Raw genomic sequence first — 14,920 nt, 5'->3', positions numbered from 1 at the left:
TTTTAATGGATGCGTCAACTCAATGGTCCCATATATGTCTACTTACGACCTGAAATGCAGCTTTTACCAAATTACTTGCCCAAATAATTAATAGAGTAAAGAGCTACATGACCTACATTCATTTAGTATCTTGTCAAACCGTACTTCACAAATAAAATAAAACTGGAGCATATGATTGTCATAGACAATCTTTCTGTTAACTGGTCATTAAAAAGATTTTAGAGATAATAGTGGGGGACTTTTGATAATTGAAGAATGTGTCTTTATTACACTGTCACAAAGAACTACACTGAGGCAACAATTAGTATATATATTGGTGTTGATTCCCAAATCATCATAAGATATGTTGAAATATTTACTATGCTTGATATGTTGATCATTATTTTGATGCAACCGTATTCCCTAAATCAGGGGGAGATATATTTTGAATAAATTATGTTGGTGTTGATTCTCAAATCATCATAAGATATGTTGAAATTTTTACTATGCTTGATATGTTGATCATTATTTTGATGCAACTGTATTCCCTAAATCAGGGGGAGATATATTTTGAATAAATGATATGATATGTTTGAATGCATCAGTTTTGATATCTATTGATCTACGTACTAATAATATGGATCAGAACTTCAAAGAGGTATCCATATGCAAAATATTGATGATCAAATGCCGAATTCTTTTAATGATTCGAGATATATTATAAAGTTACACATACATATTGTTAATGTTCTGGAAAGGATTGAAATCCTAATTTATAAATCAATTCTTGAAGATTTTGTTAGAGTATAATAAGCACGCTGGAAGCGTGGGAAAGCTATTAGTACATATGATTTTGTATAGTGAAATTACAAATTGATTGTACTTGCCCCAGAAGTGGCAAGCTTTTATACCCGAATAGTGGTATTACCTCTTAAAGAGATTATTGTATTATGAAAATGGAAATTAGTTAGACTTGCCAAGAAGTGGCAATCATTCCAGAAAATACCCCCGAAGTGGTATTACCTCCTGAAGCAGTTTTTGTCCCTGAAGTGGCTGTAACAAAATCCCTCCGAAAGATGATATTGTCCCAGAAGTGACAAATACATACCTCAGAAGTGGTATTGCTCCTGAAGAGGTTCAAGCCCCTGAAGTGGCTGTAACAAATCATCCTAAGGATGTGGTGGAGATGTTACTCGGAACGGGACAAAAAGTGGAACACGTTGTTCTGCAAAAAATATGGGCATTCTGATCTGGGTAGTATAAATGTCAAAAGCTGCTCTCCTATCATGATGAGCATAATAAGTATTATCAAAGACCCCAGGATGGCTCAAATGATTGGAGAAGGTGCCTTCAGATGGAAATTAGGAAGTGGAGAAATAATAAAATTCTGGGAAGATTGTTGGCTTCACTCTGAATCATTATCAAAGGTGTTCCATTCTTTATATGTCAGATGCAATTTTAAGCAGATAACAGTTTTCTCTGACTTTGGAGGCAGGAGGCAGTTGAGCCAAAATTATGGATGGATAGCTGGAGTATATACCCCCAGAATGTTAGAGGCTCCTTTGTGGCAGTAATAAACTCGATTAGATTGCAAGCTACAAAGGATAAGATCCAATGGACTCGAATGAAAGGAACCTTTACAACTAGTAATTGTGTCACAGCCTTCCTTAAAATTCAAAGTGATGCAACATCAGATTCTGTTTGGAACATGATCTGGTCCTTAAATTCCCTCCAAAGGTAACTTTTTTCATATGGAAAATTCAGCACAAAATTCTTCTGACAAATTATTTTCTTTCGAGGAAGCTTCATTCTGTAAGTCCTATTTGTACATGGTGTCTCACAAATGTAGAATCCGTTGATCATCTTTTCTGGCAATATGACCTAGCTACAAAGACATGGGGTTTCATTTAAAAATGGTGGAGTCTCAGCAAATCTTTCTTAAAGTCGTCATCCTTCTCCTTAATAGGTCTCCTGACGGAAAAAAGAGAAAGAAAGAGATATCTCTGCAAAAATATGGTCGCTTGTAGCAACTGCAACCTTATGGACTATTTGGTTGACACGTAATGAATTAATATTCAATCATCATCGTCCATCAACCAGGACTATAGAGGAGCTCATAACAGCTAGAGTGAATAAATGGGGAGAAGCTTCAAAGCTAATTCCGTTTGGAAATGACCCTTTGTGGAAAATTCACCCGGAAGGAATGATAGCTATCTACGGGCATAAAAAGGTCACAAATTTCTGGAAATATAGGATAAGGCCTGGAGTGATTGTTGACCGAACAATTGGTAGATGGAACTTTTAGAACACCAACTTCCGGCAAAATTAATTAAAACAAATTGCTTTGAGGCGTGATACTATCACTTTCTTTAAGGATTTTTTCGCCCCAATTGTTTAACAATTTGCTAAGAGGTTACTAGCGAAATTATTCCTACAGGATACAACAAAGCATTAAGGATGGCAACTAGCAATATTGGTATTCTTCCTAATTACTTAGGAACAAGAATTCATAATTGTGTATAGGGTTTGTGTCGTGAGAAAACTCAGAAGCCTTTTCCTTCTTGTACATCACATACAAGATACACCTCTCTATATATAATGTGTGTTCAATAAATGTAACTCCCTCCTTTTTAATTTTATTTATGACTAACACAATAAATATAGCCATTTAAGTTAGGAGTTTCATTAAAAAAAATAACAAAACATTAGCTTTAGCTTTTATTTTCTCATCTCCTTTAAATATAAAATATTTAAAGATATAAAAAGTTTTCACAAATATCTTTTTATTTTATTGATTCTATAAAACAAAAATCCAACAATCCCCCACTTTTATTCATAGAAGCAATAATCTCAACACAATTAATCCACACATAGACAATATACATAATAAAGGTATATTTCAATTTAAACCTCTACTTAGTACTAGCATCTGAAAGTTTATCAGAATTCTAGTTGCCTTAGCATTAAAGTAGTCATCTCTACAATAAACCGGAGAATGATGAACATATCATTTTCTTAATGTTCCAAGTAGTAATTCTCACACGTTTTTGCACTATTATGGCCATGTGCTCATGCTCCTGTTCTCGTGAACTCTTTTGAGAGTAAATCCATAACTCTCGCAAGAAGCAGCACCAGTTCACATAGGTGAAATGTTTCAATGTGTTTCCGTTATTTTCAACACACTACCAATATGGTCAAAACATTTCATTAAGAGTCTAACTCAACCTTCACACATAACGGACAATATTATTGACACCACATATTGGGACCAACTACGTCAATATCTACAATTATCTAGTAACTTGTTATTACCCATTAAACCTATAAACTAATAACTTATTAGAGCAAAGGTTTGGTTACCATTACTAAATAATTTAATCAATGGATTTTAGTCCCATTTCCCAACTAGTTATCTTCACTACCTCTCTCGACAGAGGTTTAGTAAACGGATCCGCAAGATTTTTATAAGATTTCACATAAACAATTGTCAATGTATCATTTTGTCACAGTTGTTTCACATGTCCATGTCTCAAGCTTATGTGTCTAGACTACCCATTATATGTAATTTTATAAGCATTAATTAGACATGGTATATTGACTATCACAATGTATTGAGATATGAGGCATCGGACTAGGTCACAACTTAATGTCCAACAATAAATTTCTAATCCATTCAGCCTCTCTCCCACATACTGCAAGAGAAATAAATTCTGACTCCATAGTCGAATGAGATATGCATGTTTGTTTCTTGCTCGACCAAGAGACTGCACATCCTCCCATAGTAAATAACCAACCAGAAACAGATTGATTATCTCCCACATTATTAATCCAACTTTCATCGGTGTATCACTCTAATACAGCCGGATAATCATTGAAAACTAAACCAAGATTTTTGTATTTTTTCAAATAAACAAAAAACCTAGTTACGCATTTCCACTGCTCCACATTTGGATTACTAGTGTATCTACTCATTTTTCCTACGGCAAAAGTAATATCTGGTCTTGTGCAACGCATTGCATACATTAAAGAACCAATGGCACTGGCATACTCAAGTTGTGCAACAGCTCTTCCTTCAATTTTACACAACTTCAAACTGAAGTCAAATGGAGTATTTACCTCTGTAAATCCTAGATGATTAAATTTATTTAATATTTTCTCAATATATATAATTAGTTTGATTTAAAGAGTAACCTCCACTATGTTTTCTCACTTTAATTCCTAAAAAAGTATCCACTTCTCCAAGATCTTTCATTTTAAAAGTTGAAGATAAATACATTTTTACTTTATTTATGCCTGCAATATTAGTTCCAAAAAGTAATAAGTCATCAACATACTCATTTATGAATTTAGAATAAATGCATTTATCTGCACCATTATGCACAAAACCATCATGTAAAATAGTTGTATCAAAATTTTCATGCCAATCTTTGGGTGCCTTCTTTAAACCATAAAGAGATTTCACAAGTTTATACACTTTGTTCTCATATCCTTTTAGAATAAATCATTCACGTTGCTCAACATAGATCTCTTCATTTAAATCACCATTTAAAAATGCTGTTTTAACATCCATCTGATGCACATGCAAATAATATATAGATGCCAATGCAAATAAAACTCTGATTGAAGTGATACGTACTGGTGCATAGGTATCAAAATAATTCATTCGTTCTTTTTGTTTATAGCCTTTGACTACCAATCTAGCCTTAAAGGAGTGCACCTTATGATTAGTATCATATTTTCTTCTGAACACCCATTTACATCCAAGAGGCTTAGAGCCTTTCGGAAGATCCACTAAAACCCAAGTATTATTCCCAACTATGGAATCTGCATAGGTATTAAAATAATTCATTCCTTCTTTTTGTTTATAGCCTTTGACTACCAATCTAGCCTTAAAGGAGTGCACCTTATGATTAGTATCATATTTTCTTCTAAACACCCATTTACATCCAATAGGCTTAGAGCCTTTGGGAAGATCCACTAAAACCCAAGTATTATTCCCAACTATGGAATCCATTTCATCATCAATAGCTTCTTTCCAAAAGGAACTATCTCTCGATGACATGGCTTCACTGTAGGTTTTTGGATCATCATCGATGCTTAGAACTACTTTGTGCTTATTAACAACATTATTATGTTGTTCCCCTTCCACTAAACACAATAGATTCTGAAGAAATAAAATCAGGATGTAGTGATTTTTATTTCCTAGGTCTCAGTGGCAGACGGAGAAATTATGTCTAGTGGGTTCCTTATAAATACTTTAAATAGATAAATTGGATAATTATTTTTAAAGAAAGTACGGAATTCATATAAATGATAAATGCTTTAAGTTTAGGATTGTTCCCCGCACGTTTTCATGGTTCCAAAATTGAAGTTAATTTCTTGAAAAATTAAAAATCCATTATATAACTAGAAAATAAGCATGTAATTTGAATTTAATCGGTTAATTAATTAAATAACATTATTATTAAATAAATATACTTAAGAAATAGTATATTATATCCTACAGATGTACACTCACTCTTGGAGAAGAACACACGTACCAATTTAAAACTCACAAAATCCACGACAAACCAAACTAACAAAGGATGAGTAATGGAGTTTTTTTAGGGCTGCTTTCGATTTGGCCTCCTGAACTAGTGGGTTCCTTGTATCACCCATAGCTCAAGCTATGGGTCCGCCCCTACTTGGTCTAACACTTCTTTTTGGCTCCACCACGTAAGGATTATCATTATTCTCTATAATTTTATTTGAACCTTCTCAAGTGCTAGACCTAGGAATATTGGTTAAATCTTCCCCCACTATTTCATTATTATAATTAAATTTGTTTTCGAAAAATACAACATCTCTTGATTCCACAATTGTATTAGTATTTACATCTAAAATTCTATATGCCTTAACCGTATACCCAATAAAGACCCCTTTCAAAGCTCTAAGTCCAAGTTTAGTTCTTTTAGGATCAGGCACTCTGTAATATGCCAAACACCCCCACACTTTAAGATATGAAAGATCCGGTTTTCTTTGCTTTAAAATCTCGTAAGGTGATTTTTTTTGTTTTCTTTGAGACAATTCTATTATGAATATAACATGAGGTAAGTAATTAATGCTTCACCCCACAAATTAAATGGCAATTTTGACTTATTAAGCATACATTTAACCATTTAACCAAGTGTTCTATTTTTTCTCTCAGCAAGTCCATTTTGTTGAGGAGTATATGGTGCACTACATTGACGAATAATTCCATGCTCTTCACAAAAAATATTAAAATCATGCATAAAATATTCACCACCTCTATCTCATCTTAATACTTTAATATTTTTCCCAAATTGTTTTTCAACCTCAGCTTTATAAATTTTAAACATGTCAAAAGCTTCAGTTTTCGTTCTCAGCAAATACACATGCAAGTATCTACTACAATCATCAACAAAAGTAATAAAATATCTTTTTCCTCCACGAGTAAGCATGCCGTCTAATTCACAAATATCAAATGGAATTAATTTTAAAATTTTAGAATCCCTTTTAACACTTGGAAAACGTTTCTTCACCATTTCAGACTCTACACATGTCTCACATTTATCAAGTGCATCACTAAAATTTAATAATCCTAAATTCTTCATCAATTTCAAAGAATTAAAATTTATATGTGCTAAACGATCATGCCACAAATAAGATGACTCCCCAATATAAACAGAAGATGCATTTTCATTATTAAGAGAAAATTTAAACATACGAGCTGATCCATAACCTTTTCCTAAAAGCATACTAGCTCTGGACAAGATAACCTTGTCACTCTCAAAAACAACTCGAAATCCTTTCTTACAAAGTAAATCAACCAAAACTAAATTCTTCCTCATTTCACGAACAAACAAAACTTTAAGAAGAGTCAACTTTTTGCCACTTGTGAAATCAAGCTCTACAACTCCTTGGCCGGCAAGGTTAATGAGTATTACCCATTTGTACCTCTTTAACAAATGAGTTCGCGTCAAATGTTTTAAACAATGACCTATCCTTGCATACATAAACAGTTGCTCCAGAATCAAGCCACCAACCCGGATTCGTCGAAGTTAAATTAACCTCGAATATCATGGCAACCAGATTCTCTTCCTCTATAATATTTGCAGTAGCCTTTTTTATAGTTTTCCGAAGGGACAATCTCTTGAAAAATGTCCATGCTTACAACAGACAAAGCAATCTCCATTTTTCTTAACATTATTACCCTCCGTTTTGAATTTTTCCTTATTCTTTTTAGTTTTTTTAGGAAAGATTTTTTGCTCTAAAATTATTTCCCTCAGTGATATTAACTTTGGAGTCAAATTGACTAGAAATTCCCACATTTCTGTTAAGAGATTCTTCTTCGATACGAAGAATTTTCTGCAATTGTTCCAAAGAAATATCCTCGCTTTTTCTAATCAGTTTGTTTCTGAATTCTTTCCATGATGGTGGCAATTTCACAATGATAGCACCAACTTGAAAAGCCTCCGGAATTTCAATTTTGAGAGAAATAAGTTTAAACACAATCACTTGTAATTCATGTATTTGCAACAACCAAGGCTTCGAATCAACCATTTTAAAATTTAAATATTTAGCAATAAGAAATCTGTTTGTACCTTCTTCTTCATCCTGATATTCAAATTGAAGGGCTGCCCAAATCTCCTTCGCCGTTTTCATCTGTTGGAAGTATTTAGACGATCCGAGAGAGTATTGAGAATATGTCCACGACATAAGAGTTCATCTTCCTCCCTCTGCTTACGCTGCTTCCTCACTTCAAAAACTTTGGTTTGATCTGGAATAGTACCGTCTTCACTCGGTTTCGGCTCTTCGGGCATAAGCGACAAATCCGGGTCCAGGATATAGAAGATTTTCAATGCCGTGAGAAGAAATTTCATCTTGTCTTGCCAACACGAAATATTGCTTCCATCAAACCTATCGCGTTTCACCATATCTTGATTCATCAATTTGAGAGACTCCATTTCCATCGGTGATAAAATAAATCCTTAAAATTGTTGACCGAACAATTGGTAGATGGAACTTTTAGAACACCAACTTCTTGCAAAATTAATTAAAACAAATTGCTTTGAGGTGTGATACTATCACTTTCTTTAATAATTTATTTCGCCCCAATTGTTTAACAATTTGCTAAGAGGTTATTAGCGAAATTATTCCTACACGATACAACAAAGCATGAAGTATGACAACTAGCAATATTGGTATCCTTCCTAATTACTTAGGAACGAGAATTCATAATTGTGTAACGGCGAAATCTTATTCAGTCTGACAACTCCGATAGCAGCTATCAACTATTTACAAGATGTCTAAGGCCTTTTTTCTAGTAATATATTAAGTTGGCAGGAACAAAAGAATGGACGGCAAATAAATGTATAATATATTCAAGCTCTGTGGAAGCCTTCAATCATGTGTCCAATGGATTTAAGGCCTATTACTCATCGCTTGGTCCAATTGGCAATCTGGACTGGATTCTTAAAAAAATAAATGTGGCCTATGTAGACAAAGCATATAACCAGGATGCTTTTGATCTGGCCTTAAAAGCTTTGGACCTAATGAACCCAGTGTCTTACTGGGCATAATCATTAAAATTTCAGGTACGAGGAAGAAATTCAAATTGCAGAGGAGCTTGAGGAGGTGATGGCTTTGTTTAACACAGTGCATGCACATAACTTTGTTGAAGGTGAATCCTGAAGGATGGTATCGAGAATCACAGTAGAGCAAATTAGAACTGCTCAATGCATGGCGGAATATGGCATGGAGAATCTCAGATACTTTGCAGAAGTCCCAGGGATCTCTGGAAACCTACAAACACTTTCTTGATCGTAATCGGAAAGAGCTAACTGAAATGTTGAACAATGATTAGAATTCAGTTGAAATCAATATTGAAATGATGGAAGTTGCTGAAGTCTTAGCTGAATGGGAAAATTTTGAAAGCATGTAGTAGTTTTTTTCTTCTTACAGGTGTCGCACGGGATTTACAGGGGTCTCTTGCAGGGTTCTTGTTTTTTCTCTCAAATGTTATGTACTGCATCAGTTTTACCTATGTATTATTATTTATTACTAGGTTTTAGTATGCTTCTATTAGTACGTTATAGCTCAGGTCCGGTCTTTGTCAGTGGTGTTTTTGGTGGTCATGTTTTGTCAAGATTATCAACTCAGATGTATTGCTGCCAGGGCCGGTTTTGAGGGAGTGCAACAAGTGCAACAGCACAGGGCCCATGAAAATTTAGGGCCCCAATCTATTACTACTTCTTTCTATCTTTTGGTATACTCATGACAAATATAATATAATATTAATATCTCTTTAAGTTTTACTATTATTTTATTTAAACACTAATTTAAGTCTCTTTAATTTTTATCATTATTTTTACCATTATTTAAATATAATATAATATTAATATCTCTTTAATTTTTGGCATTATTTTTACCATTATTTAAGTCATATTTAAGTCTAACTACTTAAAAAAACAATTTTTCAGTTGTAGTAGTCTAATTTTGTTTATGATATCATGTTATTTTAAATATTTTAAAATTTTGTTTTGTCATTTGGAAGAGCCTCATTCTTAAAGTCAGCACAGGGCCTCAAAAAAGTCCCAAACGGCCCTGATTGCTGCTATTTATATTAATGAATTTCCGATTAAGCAAAAAAAAAAAAACTTGATTAAAAATACTTGGATTGTCTTATATAACCAATATCATCTCAGATGAGTTGTTATCATCAGATTGGTTCTCTCTGCATAATTATATTTGTTTCTGCCATGGCTCGTTTCTTAAAAAAAGCAGAACTAATGGGATTATATAAAGGGTATTGGGGGCTTCATTCTCGACAAAAATAGCAAGGCTAAGTTAATCATCTTTCTCGAGATACAGTGGGTATCTTCTCGATCTTGTGTTATTTTTCGGACTGAAGTTCCTTGGTTAATAACTTTCTAAAATTCAAGGGTGGTTCCTACTGGGGGAGAGAGTTTTAGCATTTACTTGCAGCATTTAGTGATGAAAATTTTACCTGGATTCTCAAGTCAAGAGCAATAAGCTGTGGGTTTTAAGCTAGGTGTTTAAGTTGTTTGTTTATGCTGTGCATGTACTGTCTCTTTGCCTTCTTCTTGTTGGAAGATGGTGGTTTCTAATAATTTTTGTGGCTTATTACAAAAAAAAAAACCAATATCATATCAAAAGAACTAGATCGAAAATGAAAAGAGACAATATTTTGGACAGCCAGCAAAATATAATATAATAAAAGATCCTAAATGCAGAAAAACAACAATCGTATCTCAGTTGCAACATCGTCAACATAGGTAAAAGAAGTGGCTTATTTCACACACACCAGCAACCTCCTTCCCGTAAAAACTTCCATGCACCTCTTGCGGGCCAGCACTATATATCACTTCAGAACATCTGACTCGTATCTTTCAATGAAACAAAATCCTTGCTCAGCCTGCAGTGTAGGTGAAAGCCTGCAGTTAGTTTTTTGTCATATTTATTGCATAAAAAATTGTGTAGTGTAGTATAAGTTGTACCTTGATTAAGTCATTCATTTTCTTTCTGATCATATATCCTTGTATGAAACGCCGAGGGAAAAAGAATATGATTTATGAGCTGGAAAGATATAATTTAGAAGCGATACAGAAGATTTAATAATAAACAACCCGTATTATTTTAAACTCGCCGTCAAAACTAGAATGAATTTTATTCTTTTTCTATTTTCGCTAAATCAAATTTATATTTATTGACAACTAATATTTTTTACAGGAACAGATCCTGTAGGAAGCCATGGAGACATCTGCAGCCTCATCCTTGCCTTCTCAAAAAGGCTTGGTCCTAGAACAGGCAATGAAACAGTCTCTGGACTCATTCTCTCCACAGGATGATGCTATTGAAGTTGACCGCCCTGCCATGGTACCCTGTACAGAGTCAAGCACTGCGCTAGCACTCACGCTAGTGCAAGACCAAACAAATACACAGGTTACTATGTTTACTGAGTGCACAGATTTTCAAAACCAAGTTGTTATGTATGAAAACTTTGCTGATCACACTTTCTTTTATGATCAGGAGGTACTTGGCAGCGTGCAAGTAAATTTGCCCTCGCAGGCATCCGGAGGACAATTTGTTCCTCCACTACCTTTGCATCCATCTCAGGGGACATTGGTAGGTTATACAGGTACAGCTGGAAGAGTGCAAACAATGAGTGATGAAAGGTAAACACCGAGCGATACACATGCACGTGAGGCTAGTGAAACAACTTTTAGTGTACGTGAGGTGAGTGCACACACTGACCCGGCTCTGTTTGAGGAACAAATGGCTAAGCTGAAAGCTGAATTAGCCCGGATGATTGCTGAAAAAGAGAGGCTAAAGGGTGCACAGCTGGTGACCCTAGAAAAGAAAGCAGATGAGAGGCCATCCAGTTCTTCCAGGGATGAGCTTAAGGAAGAAATTCATGAGTTGACTGTCCAGATGAGATCTAACCATGCTCTTTATATGGCAAAATTTGATGCTATCGACAGTAAACTTGATCAACTCCTCGGGAACTCAAAGTCAAATGCTGATACCTCCAGACAGGATCCCTCAACTATGGGGGAGAATAGAGACAAAGGTGACAGGGATGACAGGGGAAATAGTTCAAATCAAAGCAATAAAGGCAATACTTCTGAATCTGCTCCTGACAATTCTGGAAGGTCAAAAGGCAAAGAGCCGTTACATCAATCCGAAAATGTCTTCAATTCTGACAATTATGATGACTTTCCGAAAGACATGGATGATGATGACGTCTTCGATGCTACTTACCGTTAAGTAGAGGAAGAAGACAAATTTGAGGAGAGCTATCTGTTCCAAGATGAAGAACCTGTTGACTTGGAACATGAAGAGAATGTCCGGAAGTTTAAAGCTGAGAATGAAGCTAGGAAGCGTAAGCTTCGTGATTACCAAAAGCTTCTAGAGGACAAGCTGATCACTGAGGATCAAATCAAGATTGAAAAGTAGAAAATCTATGATGCTGCGTGCAAGCAAAAAAATCTTAATATAAAAAGGAAAGAAGGAAAAAGCTAGGACATTGCAAGGAGGATATTTAATGGACCTCAAAGGGAATCTTTTGACGACAGAAAGTTCTTATCTCTGATCTACGATCTTCGAGAGGTAAACCCTGACGAGGATGTTTTCATGCATGCCTTTGCTTTGGAGTTGGAATACTTAACTGTGGAAGTTAAGGGATTTCTAGAAGAGTGGGAGCTGATTGTATATACACAGAGGAATGGTTCTTTTAGATTGTCTGTTGGTTTTCTCAAATCATTCTCTGTATCTGAGCTCTGGGTACTTCACAACAAGGTGAAGCGTTGCTCCAACCTGAACGAACTCCTTCGCGACAAACTGCTGGATTGTTCTGTCTTCAACAGTCCACAGGTTGTTAAGAACCCATACTGTGTGAAGTTCGTTCACAAGGAGCTCTTAAGTACTGTCTATCTAAATGAAGAAGCTTTGCCAAAGTACCCTGCTAAGCAGCTGGCTCTAGCATCCAGTCTACTTCGAACCAAGGGCTTCGCTTCTAAAGCCAAGTCTGATGCTGATGATGTGATTCTAGCTTACTGCACCCGAAGGAATATTTCTCAATATTTCCGGAGGATGAAGAATGTTACAAAAGCTCAGCCATCAGACTTCCGTGAAGACCCTGTGGAAATGGAAGTGTTACATCAACTGGCTCTGGCAAGGGAACGTAAGAAGCGTGGTGAATCCACTACATCAGAAGCGCCAACCAGGGAAGAACCGTCAACTCCTGTCCTTCACAGTTCAGATATAGAAGAAGGAGAAGTTGATCTTTAGATTTGATAAGGAATTTGTTATATATGTTCAGAAAAAACATCCTTGTGTAATCGTACTTGTTTAAATTCTGGTCAATGTTTAATTAAATACCAGAAACTTTTTGCTATTTACAATTCATGTTTAATCCTTTGTCTTATCAGTTAGTTGAGTTATCCTCTGGATAATTTGCATGTTATGTTAACAAACAAATAAGGGGAGATTGAAAGGCATATGTTTAGCCTATTTGAATTTAAGAGTATAAACTCAACTCTGATAAGAAAGAAAGTAAATAGCAAGCACTATTTAAGGAATCCGTACGAAGAACGTCAAGTGATTTATTAAAATCATATGTATGAAGAATTTCAGGATGCTGCTGCACACCACTGAAAGAAGTTCATTAATATGTTCAAGCCTCAGTGTACAAATAATATTTTGTAGCACGTCCAGAAGTCCAGAAGGTATAAAGTTTTAATACTTTATTTATTCAGAAGATTCCAAACTATTTCTACTTATGAAGAAGAACTACGAAGACAAAGACTCGACGAACAAGCCACTTCTCAAATGTTTAACTGATAAAGAATATTTGATTCGGCTAGATACAGATGAACCAGACAATACATTTGTGTGTCAGCTACTCAGATTAAATATTCTGCATCAACTATAGGTGGTCGTTCAATCAAGACAAAGAATCAGATCTTTTAAAGGAAGTCAGAATACATGCTGCTGAAGAAATGCTCTGTATAATTATTCAATTAATTTATTCACATCTCAAAATAATTATATAAGTTATGTAATTTATTTATTAAATTAATTCACACTCGAATTAATTTAATTTATAAACATATATAATTAATATAATTAAGTGGATATTTATTTGATTAATTATATAAAAGAAACATGTGTTTTAATGGATTTATGGCATGGCATGACAATCCTAATGATTGTCATACCGCACCTGAGAAGATTGCTTATGGCAGATGGCATGACAATCTCAAGATTGTCATACGATTGATGGAGGCATGACAATCCTAAGGATTGTCATCCCGAAATCGAAAGGTATGACAATCCTAAGGATTGTCATACCGTTTCAATACTTAGGCACCAAGTTTGATTGTCATACCTTGTCTCATCAGTTTGTCATACCGAATTTTGGATGGTATGACAATCCTTTAAATTGTCATACCTTCCCATTTGTGCCATGACAATGCCTTCGATTATCATACCTTTCCATGTAATTGTCATAGCACTTTGTTAGGTTGTCATAGCACTTCCTAGAATTGTCATGCCTAGCTTTGTCATACTAGTTCAAGGTTTTGCCTATATATATGGCTTCAACCTCTTCATTTGTTCTTGTTCATTGCATTGTAAACTTTCAAGTTGTTAGTAACTTGCTATTGTTATATCCACAGTTTTCTGTGCTTTGGTCACTCGGTTGTTTTAATCCGCTAAGTTAGAATACTTCCTGTCAAATTTATTCTACGAACTAGTGGACATTAAAACGAACCATATTAATTATATAACGACTTAAAAATTGTTATATTAATTAATTTAAATCTGATTAACAAGTTATACTCCAATCAGATTATTCCACCGCGATTATTTTGTGACGATTGTATTCAACCCCCCCCCCCTCTACAATCGTATCTGGACCTAACACTTGTGATGCAGTAGCATTTCCTGGAATCTCCAACAAAATGAGCAGTTTGTAGTGAACTAGAAGTGCAGAATGATACATTAGCTTAGAGTTAAATTTGGTGTATCTTTGCAAAGTCAAAAGGATTTGTTAGAACTTAGTTGCACTTAAATGTTATCACATAAAAATTCACATACTCATTGAAGAAGTGGAGATGGTTGTTTTTTTTTTTGTTTAATCTGATTTGTACTTGCCTGCTTTTTTTTCTTTCCGTACTTGTGCAAAGGAATGAAGTTAAAATGATTTGAAGTATACAGAGATAATATTGTTTTTTTTAAAAAAAGGTTCCCTTTCACAGAACTAATATGGACACTACAACAAGCATCACAAAATCTCATAAAAATCTCAATTATTACATCCAAATAACCAATATAAACACGAATATTTGTGTCATAGCAAAGTACTTGAGAATATCGACAAGTTTTAAAACAGAATACTGAACATAGCTCAATCATT

The sequence above is a fragment of the Daucus carota genome, chromosome 3 (assembly GCF_001625215.2).
Source record: "Daucus carota subsp. sativus chromosome 3, DH1 v3.0, whole genome shotgun sequence".
Classification (NCBI taxonomy): Eukaryota; Viridiplantae; Streptophyta; class Magnoliopsida; order Apiales; family Apiaceae; genus Daucus; species Daucus carota.
Note: the sequence above shows the minus strand (reverse complement) of the source record.